General features: G+C 44.2%; 1 protein-coding gene across 3 annotated transcripts in view; it reads right to left on the reverse strand.

Moving 5' to 3' along the window:
* UBLCP1 (ubiquitin like domain containing CTD phosphatase 1) overlaps nucleotides 1-24192 on the reverse strand; it is a 453130-nt gene that overhangs the window by 194792 nt on the left and 234146 nt on the right. The window lies entirely within an intron of this gene.

Raw genomic sequence — 24192 nt, forward strand, 5'->3', positions numbered from 1 at the left:
CACGACATGAATACTGCACACAGGTTCTACCAGCAAATGTAAAACAAGGGCAGATACATGGTATGACTTTATGCCCCATTGGATTCAAAGGGAAACGCGGGTGGGACAAAACTGGTATGCAGCCTGGCTCCTTGAACACAGACCAGAAGACCAATGACTCTAGGTAAACATAGGCCATTGGTGATTGTTAAGGCAGAATTTATCCCAACCTCTGTTGAGAATGCTACAAGGATTATCCTTTCGATGAAGGCAAACACCTGACACGCAAGGGAAGCCAAACCTCTCAGTGTAAGTATAACATGGTCAGATTACAATTGGTATACATACATTCTCAGAAAATACACCACACCGATATGCTGAAAAATATATCCTTTAATAAAGTAACAAAACTAGGTATTAATACACATTTGTACCCGGCTGGGGGGAGCCAGCCAATTGGGTGGCTAGGAACACAGGCTTGATCTGCCGGTGTAAACCTGCATTCCAAGCCGCCTGACGGCTGGCTCTCCCTGCTGTCATCTTCCCCCATTTTATTTTTCACCCCACCCACTCCCAAGACTTACCTTATTGCAGCGGCACTCTCCACCGCAGCCACACCTTGCTCTCTGCTCACAACGGCAGCCATGGAAAGGGAAGAGAGGCTCCATACCATTGCGCCCATTTGGTAAAGGTTTTTCCTTACTACAACGGGCCACCAGGCATGTCCCGTTGTAGAAAGGAAAACCCTTTTTTTTCTGCACCCCGGGTTGCCTCTTTGGTAACCTGGAGTGCTAAACCTGATACAGCCGACCGGATTTGGTGTTAACGCCACAGTATTAAAAAGAAACCAGCATTTTATAAAACGCTAATGGCTATACAGTACTAACCCCAATTTCTATATGTGGGCCCTCTAGAATATTTGAGCAACCAACATAAAATCAAAGACGTCCTATGGAACCATGAAACCTAGCAAGCAGGTAGGGATCCTATGGGGCTACAGAATTAAGTACAGACACAACCCCACCTTAGTATGCTTGGAAGGCCACCACCTAACACATAGCAGGTTATGGGATTAAAGGGTGGAAAACAATTTGGACGTCATAGGTTGGAAGATGGACCCAGGACTTTAGAAGTAGAACAAAAGGACTCCCAATATAAAAGTCTGTAGGGAACACAGTAAAGACTACCCCTCAAGGAACCTCTACCACAGACCTAGGGGACACCTATGGGTGAGTATCTAGAACAGTTGCCCACACCAGGACCACAATATAAGTACTCATGATGGTGGCTTTGGCGAAAAAATGGACAGCAACCTGAAACAGCTGAGTAAACTGCTCTTTTCCATGGGTGCAGTTTGCTGGATTTGGTTACCTGGGATTTTAACCCTGGGCCAATGATCCCATAAATCCAGGAAAGGAACAAAGGCTCTTCCCAAAGCAAAGAACTTCAAGCTGAGATTAGAAAATCCAGTGAGGAAGACTTCAGGACAGCGCAGGAACCTGCAAAAACCGCACCGAGCAGCTCGACACACAAACAAAGGCAGCAGTAGAGCAGCACACTTTCCCAGGAAGAAGACAACGGCTGGTGGCACCCTGCAACGTCTTATGCGGACAATCTGGAGTGCAATCTGCAGCAACCCACAATCTGAGGATTCTGGCAGTAAAACGGCAGGTCGCAGCAGTCAACAGCCCAGAATATGGTTCTGGCAAGGAAAACTTCAACTGAGCTGATGAAGGGAGACAGTATAATACTTTGGAGGGTCCGGATTGGACCTCGAGAGGCAACAAAAAAAAAAAAACACACAACCCTGGATATGCCTAACCCACTGAACTTAGTATAGCTAAAACAACAGGAATTGTAATAAAAATCTTAAGCAAATCAGCAAACCTGCTTCCTCCTTGTTGCAGAACAGGAAACCAAGAGTACAACAGGAGCAGGACAAAGCCTAAATACTGTTGCAAAAAAAAAAAAAAAAAAAAAAAAAAAAAAAAAAAGGTCCTTTTTTTGCAAATGCCAGAAACCAATCTGACCAATTGAGGTCAAGAGGGTAGCCCAAAAAAGTTACTTAACCAGTCGAGAAAAAGAGCACGATTTACAGGTCGGAAAGTACTCAACACCCAGGAAAAAAAGCCAGTACCACAAGGAAACAACAAAAAATGAAATGTGCAACCACCTACTGTCAGAATAGTGCTCAGATAAGATCAACCATCAACAAACGTTGGCCTCTGGTCAAACTAGCTCTCCGAGATGAACCACTTCCAGGAATGGCCCTAAAAAAGGTCCAAAAACCTGAAGGAAAATCCAACGCATGCCCAATATCAGAAACAAACTACGAAAACTTCCTTGTGGAATCTAAGACAGATCATGGGACATTATCCATGTGATACCCGTACTGGGTGCAGATTCACATGTAAAATCAACACCTTTACAGTGGAAGGCAGATCGTGGACTAACAGTTCAACTGCAAAACTCCAAATGCAGTATACTACATTCAGTGCCCATGTGGCATGAAATCTATTGGTCAAACAACTAGAATAGGGGCACATAGTACCTGCATAAAATGCGGGACTCAGACTGCTCAACTGGTGACACTATATAGCCTTCCAACATACACCTGACTATATGGTATGGTGGATTATAGACACTGTAAAAAAATCAGTGAAAAGAACAAACTCCTGTTTAAGGAATCATGGTGGATCCATAAAATGGGCACGCACCTCACAGGATTAAATGAGGAACTACCCTTCCTGTTATGTGGCCGTTTTCATAAGGTTGACGGATTCTGGTGTTATAACCACATAAACCCAGGTGTGGCTGCCATGCTGATTTATGATATACTGGTAGAGATCTTCATGCACGCAGCGCCAAACAGAAAAGGCAAAATGAATCCTCCTTTTCTTTAGGTACACCTACCCAGTTTGCGAATCAGATCAAGCTCCCCGAGTTGTTCGCATGGGAGCAGTGCACCAGAAGTGCCTGCCCCCGCACAACTATGGACTCAGATATAGGATGTTATGACAACATATGCCAACAATTGGTAATGCACCGACTCGCTAGACCGTGCCAGTTACCTAATAAGAGCTCAAACGTCTGGTCTGTGCATGCTCGAATTCTACAGTGCAATGTGCACAACAAAGCAATCGAAGATGCATAAGGGCCTGAAGCCCCCATATATATATATTTTTTAACTAAGGCTCAATTTGTATACCGACATGACACGTTGGGGCCCGGCGCGCATGAGCAGATTCCTGAACAACGGGACACTACAATGCACAAATAAGGAACGCATGCGCTGCTCGAAGGTGCTTGAGACCGCTTACTTAAAGGAATAGTGCGCTCAAAAATATTATTGTTCAGAGGGTTCGGGCATGCATTTTTAAGCACACGTTGATCGATCGTACAAACATTTCCTATGCACCTTACCATAGTTCTCATTTTTACACATGCGAAATCAGGCAGCAGGGCGCGTCTATCTTGTGCTAATCTTATCCGTTGCATCGCCCTGTGGTGAACTGCCCTGGCGGCACTAAATCATATCCCCCGTCCCCGAGGCTGAGATCAATAGACACGTACAACACTGAGGCGGAGATCACTAGACAGGTACATTTCACAACGCCAATGCATGTCTCGTGTCAACATTCTCTGCGCTTCAGCTAACGACGTGTCTCCATGGAAATGGCTGGACACCCCTTTCCTCAATAAGTATAAAACCGACCGCTTCTTATCAGACATCTGATTTGCTTTTCCAATCGTTTCACTATCTTTTTTTGAGTATTCTGTGCCTCGTTTCTGTGCTCTGGTCAGCTAACTTTGTAGCTCTTATTCCGTGAGAACAGATACTAGTATTATCATCATTACTATCTATTTTAATTTTGTCCCATAATGGCAATACAGCCCTACCAGTACGAGCTGGAGTATTCCGAGGCTGAATTACTCGAAAGATAAAGATGCAGAAACAATGGGGCTTCGGACGACAGTTGATAGGACTAATCAACAGATTAAGAGCCTGAGTCTAGTCGCATGGACAACGTTTCCACCTGGTGTACCTGCAATCGGTGCGTGCTAATGCCAACCGAGGAGGATAACTGCTGCTGTCGAGAAAACTTTGGATGCTTCTCCTACATATCGGAAGGCGAGACACGGTCACAATGCGTTACCGAGCTGCATGACTTCAGGGCAGCCTGCCTCACACAGTCCGTGTTGAGGATTATGATGGTGCTTATACACTAACTTCGCGCAACAGTTCGTCCACGCAATCCAAGTAACGATTAAGTGTACTCTAGTTGTGATGTCACTTAGGCCACTACCATTTCATGGTTTCCTCCTATATTGTCGTAACTTTGATCTATCACTGCCAAATGAATGTAGTGTTGCAATTCTATACATCACTCGCAATTTAGGGGAAATCATAGTGGTGGTCTTATGTTTATTTCATGTACAACCATGAAGCAATATTTCTTTGTGTCCCAAAAGTAATGGAATGCATAGTCGTTCAATATTGTAATGTGTCTACACTTTAAAGCCCAAGTGGATTGATCCGTGAAGTAACATTTGTACTGGCAACAATGCCATTGGATAGAAGATTGCATTTTCAACTAAGGTCTAATGCACTTATCCTGTTCATTTAAAAACAGTTTGTATATGGGGCATCCTAGAGTTTCCTTGGACACATTGTGCCCACCATACTCACAAGGGGGGCTGGACTTACCAGACCTACTTCTAAACTACCTGGTAGCGCAAGCTCAATAAGCTGTCTGGTGGTGGTCCCCCACCTCGGACCTTCCACACACACAACTAGAAAAGGCAATATATATCCGGACAATATAAAGGGGATACTATGGGGAGCCCAAGAGACGTGTGACAAGAATGAGATACAGCCATTAGCGATCACTCTTAAGGCATGGGACTGCTTGGCCGACAGGGCCGGCCTGGATATGTGGTACCCACCGGACATGGCCATCTATCACATTCGAGGTATTCCCTTACACAGGAGTAAGTGTTCCATAGCCATTTTTTGAAGTTGCATACACACAATTTGGGTGACTTGGTGGTGGGGGGTTGCGCGCAGTGATGCATACCAAGTGGACAACCTTTCCGATGACCCATTCCCCGGTTATGGAGTACGTGTCAGGTCTGGCTCTCTTACGGGCGTGGTTTGGTGTGGGAATCTGTTTGGGAGTTTGTTTTTTGATTTTGGAACCAGTTTACTAAAAAGGGTTTATTTATACCTTAACCATAATTTCCGGAGTGGAGGTAACCCATCTAACATGGAGGAGAGGGACAGAGAGCTGATTGGTCCAGGTAGTAACCTGGTGGTCCTGGCGACATTCTAAACTGCTTTTCATTATCCAGTTTGAGTCACGAAGGTCCTGTATTTTATTTCTCCTAGTCAAAAGCAATTTAGTATGGTTAAACAACTCTTTCCAGTCTCATCTCTCCAAAGAGTGAACTTTTGAAGTATCTTTGGGGGACAAGACAACCTGTTTCACCCGGTGGGAGAGTTTTAATTTGAAAAGACTTGTGAAGATATCTTCTTTTGGAAATCTGTTTCAGTAAAGAAGCATTTCAGGAAACACGTACTGTTTTTAGTTTAAGTATTTAGTTAGGAATATTTTTCTTGAGAAGTTTAAAAGCAGTTTTGAACTTTTCATCTGAATTTGATTCTAAAATTTTAAACTTCAGCTCTCAATGAAGTGCTATCAGTCAGACAGGTTATTTCTAAGTGCCGTTTCATAGTAGACAGAAATGTTTAAGATACGAGAAGGTAATTGGAGTCTTTTCTCTGAAACGTTTTTGTGCTGAAGAATTTATTTCTTGTCTCTTCAGGCTGGGCAGAGCTTTAACGTGTTAGGATTTCGAGTTCTATTTTGATTGTAATAAGTTCCCTTTAGGATTGTGAATGAGTGTGCATGCTTTCTTTTATGCTTTATAGGAGTGTGCATTAACTTAAAGACAGTATATGGTGGGTTCGGTATCTCTTTAATGCAAAAGTATTTGTTTCTCGTTTACGAAGTAATCCGTTAGTGCGCGATCGTGTAATGAGGAAGTAATGACATTACACATGCGCTGTGTTAAATTAGTCATTGAAGTCAGGAAGTTAGAGGCTTTGAGTAATTTGTTAACGCGCATGAACATATCTAGGTCAGCAAAGGAAATGAGCATGCGCAGTATGAAATAGTCTTTAAATATCGAAACACCCGGACTTCAAAGTAATTCTGCGCGCGCGCGATTCTTGGACAACTAAAGTTTTGAGCATGCGCAGATGAGTTTGGTCTTTACGGTCAGGCGGCGTGCATTACAATACGCGCGTCTGATATTAAAAGAATAGAGAATTGTTTCTGTGGGTTTTATTACTCATTTTTCGTTCCAGTGAAGTGATTCAACGCTAAGGTTGAGCAGTTTACAATTTAACTCATAGCAGTGAGTTGATTAGTGTTTGTTTTCTTCTACAGTTTGAGTTTCTTTCCAGGGAAAAACCTTTTCTAGCACTTGTAAATATTAGGTTATTAAATGCAATTTAATAAAGAGACTAATTCTAAGAGAAGCTCTTAAAATAAATTACAAACTTAAACTGCCATACGATTTGAACTTTGAATTAAGTCAAGTCTTCAAGTCATCAAATAAGGTACTTCTCGACTCGGACATAAGAGGAACCTTTTACAATAACTCCAGTTCATCTTTTTTCTACAACCGGAAGGAAATAGCAAGACAAAGACTTATTGACTGTTTAAAGAGATTATAAAAGAATCAGAAAATCTCTCATCTGAAGAAAAAACTATCCTCTCAGCAAATAGCAAAGGATGCATAGGTAGATAGAATTCCAGCAGGGTTTAAAAGGGGAATATAAAGACATTTATTTTGCGAGTAATCAATGTTCATTTGTTTCTCTGCAGAGTGATGCCCATCAGAAGAGAGTGATCTGTGCCGTTTGTTATTTTCTCCATTTCCCCCTTTCCTTGAAAGGGTTGGAACTTCAGCTATTAGTCAATTCAGTTGTTGCTCACACCTTCTTGAGAGACTGTGGGACACAGCAGCTTCTACGGACAGAAGATTACAGGACCGGACAGTATGCTGTCACTCCAACGCATAAGGGTAAACCGGTATCTACGTTCTATAAAACAGTTTGCAATACCAGCCCCCTCTGAGAAGCCAATATAGAGATAAATGGGAGGAAAATATGGGTATTACTTTGAAAGAAGCCCAGCGGGCCATAGTGTGTACTCAAACCAGACATATCCATGAACAATAGGCTGTGTCTGATACACTTTAAATATATACACCAAGTATATTACTCTCCAACCCGCCTAAACAAGATCTACCCTGATAGGTCCCCTATCTGCAAGCAATGTGGTCAGACTTGGGCAGACTTTTACTATGTTGTCTGGCTGTTCCCCCCGATAAAGATACTCTGGAACAGGCTCGCTCAGAAAATGTCCACTATAATAGATGCCCAAATTCCTCTCTCCCTGGCAGTTTGGTTGCTAGCCCTGATAGAATCTGGCTCCAGAAGCGAGAAGCGCCTTATGGGCATGGCCTCGATAGTAACAAGATAATCGCCAAGACCTGGGGGGCAAAAAGAATTCCAACTTTCCAAGAATGGATCTCCGCCATGTCCAGGTGTGAGAAGTGGGAAACGCAATATGATCTAACACACCCGCCGGGCAGTAGACCTATAGACTACGGGGATCTGTTCAGGCGATATGTGGCGGTGCTGGAAATACTTAAGGAACTACCAACTTTTGAGAACCTGAGGCGAGAGGACTCCTAATTACTCACAATCTCGATGGTGACTTTGGTCTATACCATTTCGGAAGCGGTTAAGCGGCGGGGCGGTGAGGCATCCCCGACACCATGTCGTGTGTTGCTGACCCGGCCAGTGTGTAACTTGGTTTAAACGAAGAAACGACCTAACCTGAAATGTATACACCCGTCGCTGTATGTATTTAAATGTGGTATGAACTGTGCAACTTGGGTAACGTGGTGGGGGAAGGAGAGGGCAGTGTTCGGGGATCAGGTTGTAGTTGGGTGTTATTGTTTGATAATAATGTTATAAATGCCAACAAAAACTTTTTCTTAAACAGTATCTTTCTCTTCCACAGGTGGTACAGGCTGGTGGCCTATCGTTCGTTTACATGGTTGCTTCATGGGAGGCGTGGACACCATGTTCGACATGCAATACCCGCCTGTGTCGTTGGTGCCATTAGAGACACACTCCCCAGTGACAGCGGTCAGTACAGGGGATTTTCCCACACTGTGCTGCAACCTGAAGTTTATAATGTGTAGTACATTTGTGCCATCAAAACCAGCAACAAAATAAAATACAACTGAACTTTTATGAATGGTGGTTTCAATTTTTCTGTGAATCAAGTGTGTCGCCATTCAGGAGTGTTCCGGCCCTTTTCTGCATGCCTCATGCCCCTCCACAATCAATGGCTGTTAGCACCTGTGGCCGTGCCCTCCCAAGCCAGCTGGCAGAGTGGGAACGGCCAAGTTGCCACACACCATGTACACTTCAAAGGTATCTTACGTGCAGGGGCCATTGTTAACATGGCCTCCCAGACCCAGTGTCTCCAGGCAGGCTCGCCTGAAGCAGGCCGCACCCCTGCTATCCACATAAGACCACGCCACATACACGTCACTCATTCACATACACACCCACTTTTCTAATTCTTTATAGACCCCTTGATATTTATCATGAGAACATCTGTGAAAACTGCAAGTCAACTCGTGACGGTGCTACCTGTGAACATCTCCCTGTTCTCCTGCTACCAACTACCCTGCTTGCTTAATCTAACTGTTTGTTGGTCAAGGTAAGGGCAGGTCACCTAATCATATCCATCTTCTTGAGATGTAAATTCCTATCTATTTCGAACGAACGTACCCAGTAGTGTAATGTTCATTCATCTAATTGACATTACCTTTGACTTGAGTTTAATTTTTTCTGTTGTTGATATTTAGCAATCGTCATCAGTCTCAATTGGGATCGATTGCATCCTTCGCGGACCGTGTCTATAAGCACGTTTCCTTTTGATGCACGATAGTATATTCAAGGGACGAGTAACATGTTACGATTTGCATCAAATCAATCAATTGTGTCGGCTACGCTATACCGGTTTTGCTTCAGTGACTAAAACATAGATTGCATAGAAAATGTATGATATAAATCCATCTTTCTCACGCTTTTATGCAAAATAATTTTTAACGGTGTGTACTTTTTTCTTTTTTTACAGACTTTCCAACAATGCCTGCATGTATTGTTTACGGTTGCCTTTCCAAGATCCATAACAAACCTAAAAGCACAATAATGCATATAATCCCGAGGAATATAGATCTAATAAGAATGGGTAAGAAATTGCGGATTTGCGCCGGACGAGCTTGAAAGTACAGACCAGGATGTTTGGAGGGACTTAAAGGGTGATCGATTCTGCATTTGCAGCCTGAACTTTACCACGAATATGTACGCCCAATCGCAGTACACAAAGAAGCATCGACTCAGAACATCTCGTAAATTGCTTCCAAATGCAATTCCAACTATTCATGCACATGCTGCCTCAGGTGAGTCACGGTTCGTGATTTAGCTGTAGGCCTTGGGTGTACGGAACAGGTAACTAAATGGACGGATTGGTGTTTTAGGTGTAAATGTCCCTTGTAATACTTTTCATATTTACAAGATTGTATTGCTTTATAACTAAACCCCATTTTGCTATACATCTGTCCTTGGTTTTTAGGAGCATCATAGAAAACTATTTATGGGCACAGAAAACTATGCTATAGTGCCCTTGAAAATGAGTAATCTTTTCGTAATCGGTTGCTTTACATGTCAATTTTTTTAGGTTAGCATTTCTAATTCAAATCTAAATTTCCCTTTACAACTCCATGACAATGCACTGAATAAAAAGGAGCAAGATTCGGCATCCATGTATTTCCCGGAGTCAACAACAACTTCGAGCGCTTATCAGGTAGTTTTATTTCGCTATTCAGTTCTGGAAATTTATTATGCACGGAATTAGAGATAATATGATAAAGTATACGTATCCTGTCGTTTGTTTACATAATGTTTCATTTATGGGTTATTTATAGCCACTATTGTCTGGATCCCATTGTGTGTGCTCAATTTCACTTTTTTCATCCATACTAAAACAAGTACTGTGTTATAGGGTGATGCTGGTACTTTGACTACAATTACATGATCCTTTCAAGCTGATCCAGAGCCTGAGGTATGCGTACTGACAGTTTCCTTGAATGAAAGAAAGAATATCGTGCATCTGATGCTATTAGACAGTGACATTATTATAAACAAGCATCTTTTGCAAAATGCTTCAGTGCAACATTACAATAAGTGGGTTTCGCACAGTGATCACTGATCGAGTACACTAGCCATCAATCAGGTGCAACTCGAAATGATTATTTTAACTAAATGACGTACAGAGTGTACGAGGGTATCTATGTAAGCCATGAGTGCGAGGAAATAATTTGATTTCAAATGCGATTGACATTTTTAAAATCAATGTTCTATTCTATGGATGTATACAAGATCGGGAAATAGAAGAGGAGGCACGTGGATCTGAGGTGGCGGACCAACTTGCTGGTGCAGTCGTTACAGTGAAGAACACCGTTTCAAAGAAAATCAAGAAAGCATGGGTAACTAGCAAACCATTGCGATTACAAAAAGTGTTTTGGGCTGGTGTCTTCATAACATGCTTTATTTTAAAATCTAAAGTGCTGTATACTGTATGTTGGTTTTACATTGAACATGTTTTCACAACCCATCTCTTAGAGGCCCAGAAGTAAACTAACTTTGATGACACAGACGGCTACTAAAACCAGAGATGCTGCTTGCCAAACTGATTTCACCATGGAGCAACTATCATTTGAGGCGCAGCGTGTTCAAATCAATAAGCAGACTTGAGATGATTATGCCCAATGGCCAGAAAACGCATTGAATGTGACCGGCGAAGCCAGCAAAGTGTTGTTGGACCACTGATACAATGCGAGCACTTCACAACATGAAGACGAAACTGAATATAATGATGATGCTTTTGAATTACTTGCAGACCACTTGACACAATCTACACCAGCAAAAAAAGGGTCACCCAACAATCGACACTGATGTTTTCTCCGATTCGTGCTCAAATAAGCTGAAATAACAGAAATTGAAACCTCAGCACAATTGACCGAGGAACTTGCCAAAGATCTCGACTACAGTGCGTCCTGTTCGGCCTATATGTCCACCACAGTTGAGTCACAAACCACATTCATGCAGGATGATAGTCTAATACAGGAGCCCAAATACATTTTATTTGACAGCTGCTGGATGGAGATTATACTGATGCTGAAATGTGTCCATCCAGTGAGGGGTCGGGGGAGAATGCGGGAAGCCATTGTTGAATGTGACTTGTGTATCACAAGGCACCAACTTGAAAATACAAGCCACCTGTGATCTATTCCATGCAAAATGTTCATGGTCCGCTCAACCGATGCTGGGGAAAGTGGCAGCTGGAAATCTACTGTGTGCAGCAGCTTTACTTTTCAGTGGTTCTACCAGTTGTCCAGTTTCTGTCAATTTGTGGGACTCCAGTTCCTTTCTAAAACACAGTACTACAAATATCAATGTGAATATTTATTCCCTGCTATTAGGGAAGCATGGAAAATTTAACAAATGTCAATCGAAAGGACAGTCTCTGACAAACGGTTCAGGCTAGCTGGCAATGGATAGTGGGACAGCCCCCGATTTTCAGCAAAGTACTGCACATACCACTTTCAGGACATGGAAACTAAAGGTGTCTGAATGTAAATCCTCAGTGGCCATGGATAAACATTGTTTCATCAAATTCCTGTAAGATCTCAAATCGAGGGGAATGCAAATTGAACTCACAGCCACGGACAGACGTTTCAATAGCCAAGACCATGAGAGAGCAGTTTCCAAATATTCGCCATCAATTTGATGTACGGCACGTTGCCAAATAAATCAATAAAACAATCTCAGCTGCTGGAAAAAAAAAGGTTCTTCATATTTTACAGTGGTCCCAGTCTTTCAGCAAACATCTTTGGTGGAGCTCCAAAACTTGTGGTGGGTCTATGGAAATTCTACCAGAAAAATGGTGCTCACTATGCACCACTGTACCAATGTTCACTCTTGGACAGAAAACCAACATTTCCACCAATGTGCACATGGACCTTTGTCGCAGGAAAAGGAATGCAAGAAGAAGTTGTTGATTCCATCTTCACCTCCACACAAAGCACGAGAAGATCGTGTTTGATAAAATGCTATCAAGAGATCTGAAGGGACTCACAGAATTCTGTCATGCTGGAGATTTGGAGGTGTTCCACAATATGTGCCTAAAGTATAGGCCCAAGAAATTGCATTTCGGCATAGATGGGATGCAATATATAGGACATTACTAGAGGTATTAGCGCATAATGAGAATGTAGGGCGTCAACAATCGAGGACTGCAGGAAACTTTGGGATGCTTCGTTACACATTGGCCTTTATGAAAAGAAGCAAACAATGGGTGGCCAAACCAATATACCAAGAAATTAATTTGAATTTGTGAAAGATCTTATTATGACCGTCTTGGACATACATACTCATGGAATCACGCACGATTTTGTTCCGTGGACACATGCATTGCCACAAAACATTGCAAGGATTAGCATCTATTTCTTTGTCAAACAATGTTTACATAAAGTGTCCAAATAAAGCACCCAATTTGTCTTAAATCTATCCTGTGTCAATTTTATTTTCAGCAAGTGCTTTTTTGAGAATGCCATACAGTGGACCAGAAGTGTGACCCTTCCTTGCTGACCACCCCAGAGTGCCTCCTAATAAAACAAGACCCCAGTCACAGTATATTCCGTTCTTAACCAACATGTGTTACTCCACCCCCTTTCTCGCTCTGATGTGCCAGACCTGTCGGCTATCAATCCCGACCCCCTCACAAGACCCCCACACCCTTCACCTCGCTAGTGACCCAACGTGGGATAGTACAAACACACGTGTGCAATGTATAGGCCTCTAATATATACATAAAAAGGTATAGTGATGATCATTATTTAATGCATGTCTTGGATAAGTGTGTAGATCAGTGTGGGGAGTGAGTGCCTTCACTATCGGATGTCTTATCACAGAGGCAGATCTTTGATTTGCAGCCCTCAGAGTCTTACGATTTCAAACGCAGTGGGCGTAGGTGTGAGCGTTACCAGAATATATAACCAATCCAGAATAGGTATATGGGGGTTGAGGTGGTGCAGGGTTAGGGTCTGGAAACCAGATGCGTTCAAAGAGAACTGGGTCATGGGTTCAGGGGACCGTGGCCTGGCAGGAGGGGGTTTCAGTAGGGCTTGCTCAGACATTCTCGTAAGACATGGGTGCACAACATACGGCCCGCGGGCCAGTTGCGGCCCGCCATGCCCTTTTGACCGGCCCGCGAGGCACAAAGACTTTCCTAATGGAGGGCGGCCCGCGGGCGCCCTCCATTAGGAAAGTCTTTGTTGTCTTCCGGGCCGGTGAAAACACTGGCGCTCATTGGCTCAGCAAACACACGCATCACGTCGCTCCTACGAGCCACGTAATGCGTGTGTGCTGCACCAATGGAGGGCCAGCACTACGGCTGGCGTGGTCCACAAGGCTTGATGCCGGAAGGCATTTCAGCCTTGGACCACGCCAGCCGTAGTGCGATTCCAGCGTTCCAGTTTACCTGCCTTCCAGCACGTCTCCGGTAAGTGCTCTGTTTGTTTGTCGGGTTTGTTTTGCCTAATGTTTGTGTGTGTATGTTGGGGGGGGGTGTCGGATGTGTATGAATGTTTGTGTTTGCATGTATTTTGTGTGTATGTTGAGATGCAGGGGGGTGGGGGGGAGTCGGATGTGTATGAATGTTTGTGTTTGCATGTATTTTGTGTGTATGTTGAGATGCGGGGGTGGGGGGGTGTGTCGGATGTGTATGAATGTTTGTGTTTGCATGTATTTTGTGTGTATGTTGAGATGCGGGGGTGGGGGGTGTGTCGGATGTGTATGAATGTTTGTATTTGAATGTATTTTGTATGTATGTTGAGATGCGGGGGTGGGGGGGTGTGTCGGATGTGTATGAATGTTTGTGTTTGCATGTATTTTGTGTGTATGTTGAGATGCGGGAGTGGGGGGTGTCGGATGTGTGTCGGATGTGTATGAATGTTTTCATTTGAATGTTTTTTGTGTGCTGAGTTGGAGGGTGGGGGTTCGGGTCTGTATGGGTGCTTGTTTGAGAGTTTGCTGTTTTGGGGGGGTGGGGGGTTCGGGTCTGTATGGGTGCATGCTTGAGTGTGTGTGTGCTGAGTTGGGGGTGGGGGTTTGGAGTTGGGGGGTTTGGGTCTGTATGGGTGCATGTTTGCGTGTGTGCTGATTTGGGGGGTGGGGGGTTCGGGTCTGTATGGGTGCATGTTTGCGTGTGTGCTGAGTTGGGGGGTGGGGGGTTCGGGTCTGTATTGGTGCATGTTTGTGTGTGTGCTGAGTTGGGGGTGGGGGTTCGGGTCTGTATTGGGGCATAGTGTTTGGTTGGGGGTGAGGGGGCCATGGGGCATAGTGTTTGGTTGGGGGTGAGGGGGCCATGGGGCATAGTGTTTGGTTGGGGGAGAGGGCCATGGGGCATAGTGTTTGGTTGGGGGTGAGAGGGACATGGGGCATAGTGTTTGGTTGGGGGTGAGAGGGACATGGGGCATAGAGTTTGGTTGGGGGTGAGGGGGCCATGGGGCATAGTGTTTGGTTGGGGGTGAGGGCCATGGGCCATAGTGTTTGGTTGGGGGTTTAAAAAGCCTCCTGCCACGCCCCGCCTACCGCCCCGCCCACATTTACTTTTCGGCCCACTATAGCCCTCTTGTAAGGTACTTTCGGCCCTCTGTCAAAATCAGTTGTGCACCCCTGTCGTAAGAGAACTTTGTCAGGGCTCGAGACTCGCTCCTTGTGAAAAATGTTTACGTGATTTGCCGGGTGAACAGGAGACAGGCTGAACCAACAGGTGGTGTGGACTGGCTGTGGGAGTCGCTGGCAGAGTGCGAAGTTCTCCAGATGAAGATTATAAATAAGGCTTTTGGAAGTAAACTGTTTTCATTAAAAAAAAGTAAATTACTAGAAATTTCGTGCAGCATTGGTGGATATCAGCAAACAATTCATTTGTTTTTCAAAATTATTTCTAATGCCACTAAGGTCTGAAGGGATATTCGCTCGCATTCGGAGTGAAGGCCAGCGCCTTTGAATTTTGCTTGCGAGCTGAGCAAACCCACGCATCGTACACAGTATAAGGTTCAATTGTTTTTCGACCTTGGAAGAAAGGGAGGATTCCGAAAGGAATGAATGGAGGGGTGTAATACCGTCAAATATGATAAGGTTCACGATTCCAAAACTGGACAAAGCAACATGCAATTTCATTTTATGAAAATATGTTGATCTGAACCGAGTCTCTGCGTTACGCCAAGAGAATGGAAATGCCGAATATTATGTAGGTTTTACAGTAGACGATTTTATAGACCAACGAGTCAATGTATCATTAGCTGACCGTTATTGCTGGCTTACATTGTACTGGGTTGTTCTTTGTGGCATATTGCAACGACCTACAAATACAACCTGTGTGTACTGGTCTTTGTCCCGAGCACATGGGCAGTCCAGCATCGAAATGCATGTAGTCCACATCTGGGTTCCCCCAGGTTCCCCAAACGCCAAATTCTATGCTAATATTTAGTTAAAATGCTGTCTATGTGTTCTTCGAATAGTAGCGTCAGCTTCCGCATCCCATTGTGAGCTGAACCTACTCCATAGCGCTAACTTCTCAAGTAAATTGTAGAGTACTTTCCACTTTGTTTTCTCTGTGTTCCCATTGTCTCACGTTTGTGTTCATCATTACTTTTGACACGGTGCAGAATTAATGGGTAGAATGATAAATTATAATAAAGAACGGCTACTGAGACACATTTGTTATGTTTTTCAAACAGCTACATCCTGCCTTTCTGCGATTGTCATCGATTCCAGATACCAATTGCTGCTTTTTTAACAGGCAGCTGCAGATACACTTAAATGGCTGTATCACCATGATGCTGTTTTGGGACGATCGCCACGGGCCAATATGCCCTTAATCGGTACCAGCGATAAGGAGCAACCTCACATCATATACGGTGGCCTAGCGCCAAGCTGATGCCGAAGCCTTGAGATTCACGGTGCATCCAATGTGCTTCTTATACCTAAAAGGAAAACCGCGCGTCTCACGATAAACATTTGTGGATCGAGAACAAAGACAGACATTACACATTTGTTTGAATATGGCAATCGCCGGATGTTCTCGGAGCGTTTATTGTGAAATAAAAGTACTTTACAAATTGTAGAGTTTTGCTATTTCCTTTAAAAGTATAGTTTTATATTCAAAATTGGGACGTGCTGTGTTGTGAGATGTGTGATATTCTGGGTTCTGCGCCAACCTACGTTAACAGGTAGGTGATGACTGGGCGCGTTTGGCTACGCTGCCCAGTAACATCATGGAGATAGGAAGAGAATATCACTAGGTTTGGTGATGTCAGCCTCAGGGGCGGGGGATATGATTTAGTGCCGCCAAGGCAGTTCACCTCAGGGCGATGCGGCAATGGATAAGATTAGCACAAGATGGCCACGCCCTGCTGCCTGATTTCGCATGTGTAAAAAAGGAGGAAAACTATGGTAAGGTGCATAGGAAATGTTTGTACGATCGATCAACGTATGCTTAACAATAATATTTTTGAGCGTACTATTCCTTTAAGCTGGCAAGTCGTGAGGACAAGGACGCTGCATTGCATACAAAGTACGTGCTTTTCCAGCAAGTAGAACAAACAGCACAAAGCTATCAGTCAGCAGCATTAATTGATAGATTCTCACAATTATATTTACAGACATATGAATAAGGAGGTTGCCGCCATCTGAACAGTGAAGCTCTGCCCTTAAAACTAGAAATCCAAGTAATAAATAGTGGACAACACACCGTATATCGACAAACCGGCATGCCCCAGGGGTCTACTTCAGACCAAATTGTAAAATCTAAATGTTAATTTTCTGAATACAGCAAACTAGTATAACACTATCCCCCACCTGCCGCCACTGCAGATAAAAGGCCCTGAAGCCATGGCTGCACCAAACAACTGGTACAGCAGACCCCAGAAGTCTCCAGGAAAATGGTCCTGACCAGCAGAACCTTGAAACCACCAAGTAAAAAACAGTTCTAACCATCACCAAAAAGCAAGCCAACACAAGAACTAAAAAGAACCCTTAAACAGGGTAAGTTTAAACATGTGAAGGGAGACAAATACAATGATAAATGTTACAAGTAGAACGACCTTACGGACAATATGGTCATCTTTAGGTGGCAGCAATAGTGGTACAAGCAGAGAACAAAAGTGAAGCATACAAGGACGTACAGAGCAAGGTCCGTACTATAGCGATTAGAACGCAATGATTCAGAATTTCTGACTCAATTCCTTTTTTTAGCCTTTTCAGTTATTTAAAATATATTTTAAACACACATTAGCCTTATACACATTTCCATGGTCCCCACACAAGACAGTCCTGAGGAAGGTGGCACAGTTATAGATACACCGAAACATCAACCTACTGTGAAAACTGTGTAGCAATTGTACCTTCACTAGATGTCGACCAGATTACTAGGGTGTTTTTATGGGCGATTAGTGGGATTCACTACACAGGGTGATTTCGAATAAATGCTGCTATGGAAACATTTAGGTTTCACAATAGGATTAATGTGAATTTTGAACTAAAAATGCAATCTTGCTGGTGAGAAATTAACCAAATACCAGAGGCTGCCAGTAGCTGCAAATAATTTATGCACACTAAGAAGAAAAATAGAAAAGACAAATAATTAATCCATTGATTATGTTTGGCTACTAAAAATGAGTCAAGAAATGTTGCTGTAGCATTAAATGCAATATAACATGAAAAATTAAGGTAAGTAAAATTTGTCGGGTAGAATTGTGTAAAATATGCTACGTCTCTCCCCAGGTACCCTACACTAACGGGATCCCTTATGTTACAAAGCCAGCCAATCACGAACGGTGTTTGGGGCTGAGATTCAGATGACCAACCATAGTAGTTGGTCAGTTGGATTGCAACTTAGAACAGGATGGGGCGATGGGTACAAATAAATCATCAAAAAAAAGTCTAAACTAGCTGTGCCAAGTTTTGGGACAAGTGTCCATTTGATTTGCCAAAAAGGCTGCGGAAATGCATGACCGCATGATTGTAGCAAATTGCACACAATTTAATCCAAAGGTGGTGTGTGGCCTGGGGTTGCATTTGAGAACATTGTGGCTGGTGGTGTGGAGGCCCAACTAGTCCTTGCTTCAGCAGATTAACTGGCCCCTGGTCAGTCTATCCGGTGACACCACCTTTTACTTCTAGTGCCAGTGCACTAACCAATAATCATCACTCATCTCTGTGCCCACCTCAGCAGATGCTGGATTAAGGAAGTGATGCCAGGCACTGGTAAGAGGATTTGGGCGAGTCTGCTTTATAGGATTTTGCTGCAGAATTTGCAGCGGACCCTCTCCAGTGCCTTAAAGTGCTCTGGGATGAGGCAGTATTGCCAAATGTTCGACCATGGATGAGACTCCTTATTCTTCCTTGGTTGGCTAATGTTTGGAACAGATGTAGAACAGAAATTATGTTATGCGTGATGGCAATTTAATATGATATGGCATTTGTAAAGCGCCTATACACAAGTGTTTCAAGGCACGTGTTGTAATGAGCTGTGTATCTCCAAACTGGCATCATCGGATGAATCCTCTCTGGGCCCACCTGTGCCATCACCGCACCACACTATGCCTGTAATAGGGAATGCGAGGGGGTGGGACGATTTGATGAAACACGAAAAACACAAGCATAAAAGATAATGCAGCAAATAGAAAAAAACACAATACAAACAAAACACTACAAGAGAAAGGCGGCAGACGTGAGATGAAAGGGAAACCAGCATTGGCAAAGCCATAGGTTATGGCATTACCTGGCCAGAGGAGGGCAACAGCTAGAAAATGGTGCTATTTCCCAGACATTTGAGAACAGTCCTTGCAAATGCAGACCTATTACCTATGCACAAGACACAACTCTTGGCTTTGGCAAGGCTTGTTTTTAACAGGGTTTCAGTGCAAGGAACAGATCTAAAGTGGCTGAAGGCACACTTAGTTAAGACATTTGCATTACTCTTGCTAAGACATTTGCATTACTCTAGTAACTAAGCAGACTAATGAGAAAGAGCACACGCAGGCCAAAGATTGATTTACTGCTTGAAAGAGCTAGCTTGAAGGAATTGCAGGAGATGTTTTGGGCGATGGGCAAATATTGGGTGGGAATGGCTATAGGGGTTTGCATGGCCAAGGGCAGTCAAATGAGCGGGCAATTACCCCAACATTCACAAGCTGCATCTCCCTCCTCACAAGTCATCTCTTTCATAGCTGTACTCCAATGCCACCTATTAGCCAAAACTAAATAATTGACAGGAAAAGATGGCAATATAAAGGGGTGAAGAAATTAAAGAAGCATCTGGACTGTTAGGAAACATTTTCTTTTTGCAACTTTCCCTCTATAGCTTTCTATGGAATACCATTATGAATGCTACGTTATCCTGTTCTGACTTTTTGACGGGGCATAAAGCCTTAAGCTTCACTTTCCTGGTCTTTTTCACACTTATTATGGAGAAACTGATCTGTCCCTAGGCCTATCAGTACAGGGAAACTTTGTTTCGCTTTTCGCTTTGTTTCGCTTTTGAATGTTTGGTTAAAGACAAGCTGGTGGCAGCAGTTACAGGTTTACTGTTTTTGCATTATTTTCAGTGTGCACATTTGCGTTACCGCATATGGCTACTAAACGTGGCTAGTGCCCTAAAATGGCAGTGCCACACAATTTTCACTTCTTCTTTAGTCATATTGTAGTTTGGCCTTCTTCCTGCCTGTTCAGGTCAGGAAAGTTTTTAGGCCATGCACTTGCCCAGGAAAGCTGCTGCCTTCACGGGCTGGTGTGCCTTTATGCATTTGTGGCCAAGGAAAGGGGCTGGGACTGTCTAGTCTCAATCCACATCCTTGCTGCCATAAAGCCTGCATCTGGGGCAGATGTAAAACCAGTAGTTGTCCCGGATTGGACTACTGGCTGTTTGAATGGTGTATATCTTTTCCATTGGTGGTATTGGTCTTGCTCCCATTCTCGAATTTCGGATAAGACGGACCTCTCCAGCTATTCCTCGGATCTACATTGGAGCCAATAATTCCTCGAAAAATAACAGATCGATGAAGATCCAAAGACAATGCCCAAAGTGCCCTAGCATTGCCTTCAATGTCATGCCTGGTGAAGCTCAGCTCCTCCGTCTGATCCCTGAAGACCCTTAGTGGTGCTTCAGCCCTTGGACTAGTGGGACCCACTAGTTGACACCTTCTCAAGAATCCAGTCCTTCAGAGCCTTCGGAAATGTAAGTTAGCTGCCCTGTGGATTGAGCAGTTCTCTTGAGGACAACTCTCCAGACGCCGCTCTGTTAGGTGCACGAGTCCGGAACTTTGGTGGTTGCCAGCTTTTGCAACAAGTCGTCATCTCCCCCAAATTCCATCTTCCTAACTTCAAGGGATCCTGTCCTGGAGCAGCTCATGTGACCATGACTACAAGGGCACCTGTCATTGCCTGCAAACGCCACTGGAACTTGCTTTACTACATTCTGTGAAGTGGCCCAAGGAGGCCTGCATCGTTGTATTCTGCATTTCTTTGTCGACAGGGGTTGCATCTGACCCAGACAGGAAGAATCCCCCAACCCGGAACTCCTGGGCACCTCTCAACGGCACAAAGGGCGGAAGATTGAGCTCCCAGCAACCCCCAAACCATCCTCAAAGACTGGAAACTATAACAATAGAATTAGCACATGCTTCTTGCAGGAATAAAAGTCAAATCCCGGAGGAAGTCAAGTGGGAACCAATAGGCTACGTTTGAGAACTCTCAAGTATTTGTTAGTGTTATTGTCTTCCCAAGAAAACAACTTGCACGAATGTGGAAAAATAAAATAAATATAAAAATACGATTTGCCTGTGAGTCTTTGTGGTCCCCTGTAATACTGCATGACACTCCACTTGTTTTTTCGGGGGGCAGGGGAGTGGCTTTCCTTTTTTGCATGTTGTTGAAGCGGGCTGGTTATAAAACTCAGAACTTAGACTTTAACGTTTGGAAGTTGTCTCGTGACCCTCAATGGTATTTATACTTAATGAGGCCTCTACAAAATGGTGTAATTAACATAATGTTCCAGTAAGCATGTTTTGCGGAAACGTAACCAAACATAAAAGTCTTTCTGGGCTTCTACAGAAAGGGAGGTGACCCCTTTCAATCCTTCTGTGATTCAGCGTCATGCTTTATGGTACTCCTGCTTTTGGATGAAACAGTGGAGTTTGTATTGTCTTCCTGCGAGCATGGACGATTTAAAGAAAGATATGCACTATTTAAAAATACAAAAATGTTGTTACAGTTTGGAGTTGCCTTGCCATGTTGACATTATATAATAAAATATATTTATTATTATTATGGCATTTATAGAGCGCAGACCAAGCTTCGAGAAGCAACAGAGCACTTTACGGTGGTGTGCAACATTATAGATGCATAACAGAGCGCTTTTCAGAGGTAAAATAACAGATATACAGTAGGGGTAGGATACAGAGGGTCACTGTGAGGAAGGCATGGCATAACAAGGAGGACGAGAACACAAAAGATACAAATCACAAGTTTTATTTACTACAAAAGGTGGTTGGAAGAAATCTGGTCTTGCCCCAACAGTAAAGATGGGAGCACACACTACCATCTAAATGAAAAGAAAACAGTCATAGTCTGTCATAGGTCCAAAACATTAACAATTAAACTAGAAAAAACTATTGCCTGCCCTCACTCTAATAACATACAAGTGAAATAGGGAAATGTAATGCAAACGGAAAAATCAGTGGGAAACAAAAGGATGTCAGAATGGCATATCAAGATTCTTGCCCACATTGTACAACATGTGGGTGTGGTAGAGTACTTGACGTATGGGCATACTCGGCTATGCGAGTACACCTGGGGACACTGGCACGGCCCTCCAGAGCCTGCTTGGCATTCACGTACTCTGTCTCAAAGTTCAGGGTTTTGACGTATCGTGTCCCCCCCAAGTCAAAGTCAATCCCCTGCCTTTAGCCGTACCAACACAAAAGTTCCCAGCTCTTCAGCACAAACACAAAAATTCCAAAGGAAAATGTATTTTAAGTCGCTATAGGCCCCATCAAACAGGCCCCCAGCCTCTCACTTTCAAATTCTTTATTTCTTTTAGCGTTTGCTATGCCTTATGGCATGGCTCTGGCAAGCAAATTCTTCTGAGCTTTCAGGGTCTTCTCATCTTCCCCTCAGGTAGCTGGGCTTCCCTTCATATGCCCAGGGGAAACAAGTACTTCTTGAGCCCTTTCTGGCTCTTGGAAGGCAAAGCGCCTCAGCCCTGCTGCAGTCATTCAACAACACAGGATCAGAGTCTTGGCCCTCAGCTCCATTCCAGACTCTCCAGGGTTCTTTCAACAGCATCCTCTGCTCTTAAGCTCCTCTGGTACACACTGCAACCCTAGCTCGCTCAAAGTGTGTCTCAGTGTTGCACCTCTTATGAAGACTGGGAGTGATAATTGGAGTCATGTGTGGGTGGTTGAAAAGGGAGGCCTGAAGGTGTGTCGTTAATGGGACAAGATGGAGACTGCCTAAGGAATCCATGCTACATTGGTTCCCATGTGCAATTTTAATAGCCATGTTCCTCCTCTTCTTTGTCCCAGTGGTTTTGAAAGAAGGAAATGGAGAGGAAGTATGGGAGTTGTGGTTTTCCCTAATGATGGAGAGAAACTTCTGCAAGTGTTTGTCAGGGTGAAGAGGGCAGATGTGTGATTGTAGGTGAATGGGTTTTAGATATGTCCCATTGTGACCAAGGGGATGTCGGATAGAGATTTATTTCTTCTCCTACGCCTCCCTTTAATAGGTACTAAACCTGTTGGAATTGGGGTGGGGGCAACGGGACAGGATTCATAACCTATAAAAGTGGAGGAAGTGTTGGGTAGGGGTTTGTCAGAAAAGGGGAAACTGTCTCCCAAGGGCCCTCCTCCAACTAACCCCAACGACCCCCTGCTCAGGTGACCCTTCCACACTGGTCCACCCACAGGGTCTGGTTCCAAAGGCGATGGCCGTGCCCTAGTCACCTGAACAAAGAATCATAGGGGTCCATAAGTGAGAAAGCCCTCTGGTTTCTCACAGTTACACTGTATCGGGTGGCGTGGAGGAGAGGGGCGGGCAGCATCTAGTATGGCCAGTGGCGCAAGGTGTGACGTGATGGCCTAGGTTTTAAGGAGGAGAGACTCCTTGAAGTAGTGGGTCTTGAGTTTTTTTCTCAATTGTAGGAGCATGGGGGCGAGTCCGATGCAGACGGGGAGGAGGTTCCATAGTCTTGGGGCGTAGGCAGAGGTGGCTCGTTTTCTGGTGCTTTCCTTTTTGCAGTGGCAGATTTAAAGTCTGCACGTGTAACGGCTTCTGGTGGTGCGCTGGCCGCTGGAGATGCTGGGTTTCTCCATGAAGTAGGAGGGTGACTTGAGTGCAACTGCCTTATAGATGATGCAGTAAGACTTTAAGGTCATTTGCGTGTGCAATGGGAGCCAGTGAAGATCAAGGAGGGCGCCAGGGTGATGTGGTTGTATCTGGGTAGACCCTTGATGAGGCTTGCAGTCGTGGGTAGGACAATTCTCAGGGGCACATGGGAGGAAGAGGGCAGGCCTTCAGTTAGTGCATTGCCCCCATTCAGGTGGGATAGAACCAATGCTTGAACGATGTTATCTAAAGATTGCCGGAGGGAGTAAGGGCTTGACTTTACGCAGGAGGGAGAGCTGATACCAAGCTGTCCCGAGTTTTCTTAGCTATGTGTGTCTTGAAGGAGAGAAGTTTGTCGATGTGGAAGTGGAGGGACTTGGCGCAGGAGGTGAGCTCAGGTGTGAAGCCCTGGTTGATAACCAGGTCTGTATGTTCTGTGTTGCTGGTGGGTGAGCTTCAAGTATGAACTGGACATGAAAGACTGGATCAACGAGAAGCAGGTTTTGAGCCTATGGATGTTCTTGATGGAGTTGATCTTGAAGTATAGCTGTGTGTCGTCTGCGTATTGTTGGATGTGTGTGGCAGGGAGGGAGAGGAAGCAACAGTTT

This window comes from Ambystoma mexicanum, chromosome 3q (genome assembly GCF_040938575.1).
Source record: "Ambystoma mexicanum isolate Mex_15411 chromosome 3q, UKY_AmexF1_1, whole genome shotgun sequence".
Taxonomy (NCBI): domain Eukaryota; kingdom Metazoa; phylum Chordata; class Amphibia; order Caudata; family Ambystomatidae; genus Ambystoma; species Ambystoma mexicanum.